Consider the following 6,291-nt stretch of genomic DNA (forward strand, 5'->3'; position numbering starts at 1 on the left):
GATGGAACATAGTTGGCCGCGAAGGGGATGTTGAAGTCACCCAGGACAAGCAGCCTGGGTGTTTCCAGCCATGGAAACTATGTATATGATACAACAATTTGAATGGATCCTTTTATTCTTGCCACTTGCTTATGTCACAATTGTGGCCTTTCCTTTCAAGGCTATCCACTGGAATTGCCATCTATGAGTAACCTGAGTACGATAAAGCAGACATGAAGCTTTTGCATGGTCCTGCTGTGGAGGTTGCCAATGGAATGGGGGGAAACCGTGAGTTAACCCACCAGGTAAGGCTATGTATATGATTCCATAATATAAAAGGATTGTTTTAATTTTACCACTAGCTTGTGTCCCAACTTTTGCCTTTCCTTTCAGGGCTATGCATTGGAATTGCCATCTATGAGTAACCTGAGTGTGGAAAAGAAGACTAATACTTTTGCATGGTGGGGCTTTGTTGGATTCCTATCTATTGGGAATACACCATGAGTTAAACCACCAGGTAAGGTTTTGCATATATTTCTGTAATGTGAAGGGATCCTCCAACTATTGCCACTTACTTGTGTCACAACTGTTGCCTTTCCTTTCAGGGCTATGCACTGAGTGAAAAAGAAGTCGTAAGGCTTTTCCATGGTCTTACTTGGGAGGATGCCAATGGAGTGGCGTGACATCGTGAGTTACCCCTCCAGGTAAGACTATGTATATGATCCCACAATATAAAGGGATCAATTTCAGGGCTATATACTGGAATTGCCATCTATGACCAACCTGAGTGTGGAAAAGAAGACATCAGGTTTTTGCCTGGTCCTGCTTGGGAGGATGCCAATGGAATTGGGGAACACCATGAGTCCCCCCCCCCAAGTAAGACTATGTATATGATACCACAATTTGAATCGATCCTTTTATTCTTGCTACTTGCTTATGTCACAACTGTTGCCATTCTATTCAGGGCATTATCCTGGAATTGCCATCTATGAGTAACCTGAGTGCGAAAAAGAAGATGTAAGCTTTTCTATGGTCTCACTTGAGAGGATTACAATGGAATGGGGGAACATCATGAGTTACACCACCGGGTAAGACTATGTATATGATCCCACAATATAAAGGGATCAATTTATTATTGCCACTTGACTGTCTCACAACTGTGGCCTTTCTTTTCAGGGGCATACACTGGAATTACCATCTACGACTAACCTGAGTGCGAAAAACAAGACATAAGGCTTTTGCATGGTCCTGCTATGGAGGTTGAATGGGCATAGACCATGAGTTTCCCCACCAGGTAAGGCTATGAATATGTTACTGTCATGTGAAGGGAGCTCCTACTGTTGCTACCTGCTTGTGTCATAATTGTGGCCTTTCCTTTCAGGGCTATATACTGGATTTGCCATCTATGAGTAACCTGTGAGCGAGAAAGAAGACCTAAAGCTTTTGCATGGTTATTCTATGGAGGTTGCCAATGGAATTGGGAGAAACCATGACTTAGCCCTCCAGGTATGAATATGTATATAATTCCACAATTTAAATGGATCTTTTTATTGTTGCCACTTGATGGTATGATAATTGTTGCCATTCCTTTCAGGGCTATACAGTGGAATTACAATCAATGAGTAACTTGAGTGCAAAAAAGAAGACATAAAGGCGGGTTATAGACTGCCAAAAAATGTGTATTAAATACATATTAGGGTTAGGAAGGGGTGGTGCTTCTGCACGCACCTAACCCTAATACGTATTCAATTTGTAGAATATGGCGGCGGCCGTTCCACACGGCCGCCACCATATTGACGTAACAGACACTCTGTGTCCGCACATGGCACACCGGAAGTGACACCGCGAGTGCCCCCTTTGGCACTTGCGGTGCCTCTTCTGGGGCCCGAGAAGGAGCGCGATTTCCACGCTCCTTCTTCTGAGCGTCCGGGTGCCCCGCAGTATGGCAGCTGCGGTTCCCGGATGCTGCAAGTGGCGGCGGTGGGACAGCACTGCTTCTAGGTGGTCTATAACCTGCCAAAGCTTTTGCTTGGTCCTGCTACGTAGGTTGTATATGGAATGGGTGTGCACTGTGACTTACCCCACCAGGTAAGGCTATGTATATGATTCCATAATATAAAAGAATTGTTTTAATGTTGCCACTTGATTGTATGACAACTGTTTCCTCAGTGCTGTACACTGGAATTGCTAGCAATGAGTTAACCTGAGTGTGAAAAAGAATGTGTAAGGCTTTGCATTTGGTGAGTCTTAGAGAGCTGTCAGTTTTGGAGGGCTGGCTCATGCTAGGACCATTACCATCTGGTATTCCGAATTGCCATCTTTCTTTGAGCAAAGTCTGCAATAAAAGAGATTAAGGCTTGTTCTGGGCGTGCCTTGGGAGGAAGAGGCCTATTTGTGGGCTGGACTACTCTTCCTCTGCCCCCTGCTGACCCCATTCACTTTGGCTCCCTCCCTTCCTGGGCCATGAGTTCAAGGTCGGAAGAGGGTTACTACTAAGAGGCATGCGCCCTTGGGAAACTACTACTAAGCCGTCCTCCTCTTCTTCCCCCATGTTCTCTCCTGCTCCGCCCGTAGTGCTTTCAGGATCGCAGAGCATGAGGCGCCTTCTCCCATCCGCCGCCTGGGCTCTCCCTGGCTGTAGTAGGCATGGGACCAGGCGTCCTCCTTTTCCCACTGCCCTCCCTTTCACCTTTCTCCAGGAGGCATCCCAAGGTCCTCCATTTGGGCAGACTAAGAGCAGGCACTGACATTGCTCGGAGTGTTTTGCAGCCTTTGTCCTCCATTTAGCAGGGCTAAGCACCATTTATACTTTATAGTAGTGTTCCTTTAGCTTTTAAGGGGGAATGGCCTCCTTGTTTCCTGCTTGTCCTCCATTTGGAGCAGGACTAAGAAGCAGGGCGTTTATATTTCTGTTAGTTTGTTAAGATTTTAAGGGGAATGGCTCTCTCTTTTTTTTCCCTGCCTGTCCTCCCATTTTGGGCAGAAGCCCAAGAACATGAACATTTCTAGGAGTGTTTAGAGCTTCCATTGACAGCATGCTCCTCACTTTTTTCCTTGCCTGTCCTCCATTTTGCCTGGCCTGTGCTCCTCTACCCACAGGCCCTCCCCCAAAACCCTGGCATCTTGCCCCCATTTGGGACATGCCTTTTTGAGGAGTTCAAAGAAAGGGGTTGGATAGGGCTTTTTTGGGATGCAACAGGGTGATCCAGAAGTCAATATAGCCAGCCCCATTTTCCTCCTCTGGTGGCTTTGCCTTTGTTGTTGTTGTTGTTGTTGTTGTTGTGTGCCTTCCACATTTATTGTTTTAAAGTATAATTTACACATTTTTATCTCTTTTTTTTTTACACATGTAATTTGTTTTACATATTGTACTGACTGTATTTCAGTTTTAATGTACCATTTTGGTATTTTTTTACTTGTATACTGTCTTTTTTACATGTTGTCACGCAGCCCAGAGTCCCAACTTTTGATGAAAAGAGTGGATACTAACATGAATATATCTCCCTCAACCCAACCCAACACCAAAACCCACAACACCACACCACCAGTACACAGTCATTTCTGCAACCCTAAAGGTGACTCCCATCATGGTTTTTCTTGGCAGCATTGCCTCAGAGACGTTTTGCCATAAGCACATCCTCTGAGTCTGAGATAGTTTGACTTGCCCTACTTGTTGTTGAGCTTCTTCATGGTGTTTTCCAACTGTCACTAAATGGCAAATCCTCAAAGGCAAAAATTTGCCAAGAATAACCCCAGGATGGGTCTATCCTGGCTTTTCCTTGGTAACTTTCTTCCAGAAGTGGGGTTTTTCCATTCTATCCTCCAAGGCTTGAGAAAGTGTGACTTGCCCAGGGCAACCTAATTGGCTTCATGGTTCAGCTGGGGTTTAACCTTGTCTCCAAATCCAATGCTCAAATCCCTATGCCTATTGTCTTTTTTTCTTCTACACTTGCAGCAACCAAACTAGCTCGTTGTTGAAAGACTTTGACCTTTTGACAGTTGCCCCACAAACGGTCTTTTTTAATTTTTTCAAGGCTATAAGACCCAGCGGACACCCAAGACCCTGAGTAGTAGCACATAGGATAGTACCTGACCTAGGTGGAAATTTGGTTCTTTAGGTTTAGGTTACACATCTCCCAGAATCCTCCCAGGACCATTGCGCGTATTGAGCCACTCTTTGATATTATTGGAACTCTTTGCTCCCCTGTGTGCATTCAATCACATTTGACCACGTTTGTCTTGACCACACACTACTCTCACATCTGACACCAATATTTGCAGTTAGTTTTTCTAGTGCAAGATTTTCAGTACTCCGAGTGTGCCGTGCCTTTTGCACATTGCCCCATCCCCTCAGAGGTTTTTGATGAGAGTGTGTCCCCCTTGCCCAAGATCATTCACAGTGCCCCTTATCTTCCATTTCATGAATGACGATTCTTTACAAACCCCCTTGACCTATCTCAGCAGTCCTAGCCTCCACCAACATCACTCAGTACCATTCACACCATTTTCACTTGTCATCACTTATTGTCGCACTGATTTCGCTTTTGTCCTGTGTTGCCTTCCCAGTCATTTATTGACTTCATATGGCCCCCAAAGTTTACAATGTCATGGGTTTTCCTAGCCAAGATTTGTTCAGAAGAGATTTCACCCAGAGCCCTGAGAGAGCTATAGCTTGCAATAAGTATTATTCCCCATGCCTGGCGTCTTCCTCCAATTACCTGGGTCCGGGATTTTTTCGAACTCCCTGGTTTCTCCTCCAGATCTACTAGTCCCAACAACTCCAAACTATACCCACTATACACTGTGCCTGCTCTTCTCATTCTCTGGCCTAGCATGTAATTAACTACAAAAAAGGGATATTTTTCCAAGCTTCGATCACTTCTTATCACCACCCTCATTCTTTTACAGAAGCAAAGGAGGATGCAGTTTTGACCATTCTGGTTCATGCCTGGTGATAGAGGACAAAATACACCGCCACTTTCCCTGCGATGCCATGCCTAAACACTTAATTATTGGGGGCCTTGTTGTTTCTTGCCTTTTTCCCCCTGTATGTTGTGATTTGTGTCGTGTTCCTTCAAGTACCTTTCCAAGTTAAATCAACAATCACCTAATCAAACCTAACATTGTTTCTCTTATCTGGAACCCAACGAGTTGTTCAGAGGTAGGTCTTGCCATTGCACTTCCCTGAGGCTGAGAACGGATGACTTTCCCAAAGCAGACCCAAGTGGTTTTCAGGCCGACAGGAATCGAACCCTCTCTCCGTAGTCATCACCAGCCACTCAAATCACTACTCGCTAATGCTGGCTCTCTAAACCCATCCATGCATATAGACACAAGAGTAGCCATACGGGGAGGTGCAATGCTTAGTGTTGAAGGTAGTATGGTTGCTGGGCCTCAGGGGCATGAAAAAATAGAAGGGCTGGATGCAAAAAATTCAGAAAACGGCCCTGAAGTCAGACTACTCGATTTAGTCTCCGCTTATGGATGGGATCCATACAGGTACCATTGATAAGCTATGTTCTTGTTGTGTGACTTCATCAAGTCAGTTTTAGACTTAACGACAATAAGTGAACCTGTCATAGGGTTTTTCCTTGGCAAGATTGGTTCAGAGGAAGGTTTGGCAAACTACCCTGAGGTGAGACAATGTGAGCTTGCCCAAGTTTGTACATATCACTAATTTTCAAGACAGTTTGGAGGTAATGGGGCATATTTCCCCACTCCCCAAATACCTCAGGCTGCATCTGCACATCAAAGCTCTGGTGCTACAACAACTAAATGCCCAGAATTCCATCACATGGACCATGCAGTTAAAGTGGTGTCAAATCTGGTAGATGTATGCAGTGCAGATGCAGCCCTACTCCCTGTGAATCAGTTTGCACCTCTGCTAAGCAGGGAGAAGAAGTCTAGGGAGCTCTACGACTGAACAACATTGAAGGGTTTTCAGACTCATAAAACTGCACAGTTAAACATCTGCAAATATTTGTCGTCTTGATTAAGAGAGTGTAAACAAACAGGGACTTTCCCCCCCTTCCCTTTTGTCGTGTAGCGTCGATCTCAGAATCTATTGGGGACTTTTGGGGGAAAGGCCTCAACAGTGATCGTGAACCATGCAGACACACGAGGAAGGAAACAACCAAGTCTGTTGGGGACGCTATCCAATACACAATAAGAAGGATTGCCTTGATGACATAGTAAGAATATGGGAGGAAGTAGAAGTAAAAGGTGAGTGTCTCCTTGGGTTTTGGGAAAAGAAACAAACACTTCTATCGCTTCTCAGCCTTTTGGCTAAAAATCAAGTGAGTGTCCCGTTCT

General features: G+C 45.0%; 1 long non-coding RNA gene across 1 annotated transcript; it reads left to right on the forward strand.

Annotated features, from left to right (window-relative positions):
- The first annotated feature begins 35 nt into the window (after window positions 1-35).
- LOC121924086 lies at window positions 36-1,485 on the forward strand. The gene is made up of 3 exons (XR_006102520.1): window positions 36-1,067; window positions 1,156-1,273; window positions 1,361-1,485. It is a non-coding gene; the product is annotated as an uncharacterized LOC121924086 (long non-coding RNA).
- The last annotated feature ends 4,806 nt before the right edge of the window (window positions 1,486-6,291 follow it).

Source organism: Sceloporus undulatus, chromosome 2, assembly GCF_019175285.1.
Source record: "Sceloporus undulatus isolate JIND9_A2432 ecotype Alabama chromosome 2, SceUnd_v1.1, whole genome shotgun sequence".
Lineage (NCBI taxonomy): Eukaryota > Metazoa > Chordata > Lepidosauria > Squamata > Phrynosomatidae > Sceloporus > Sceloporus undulatus.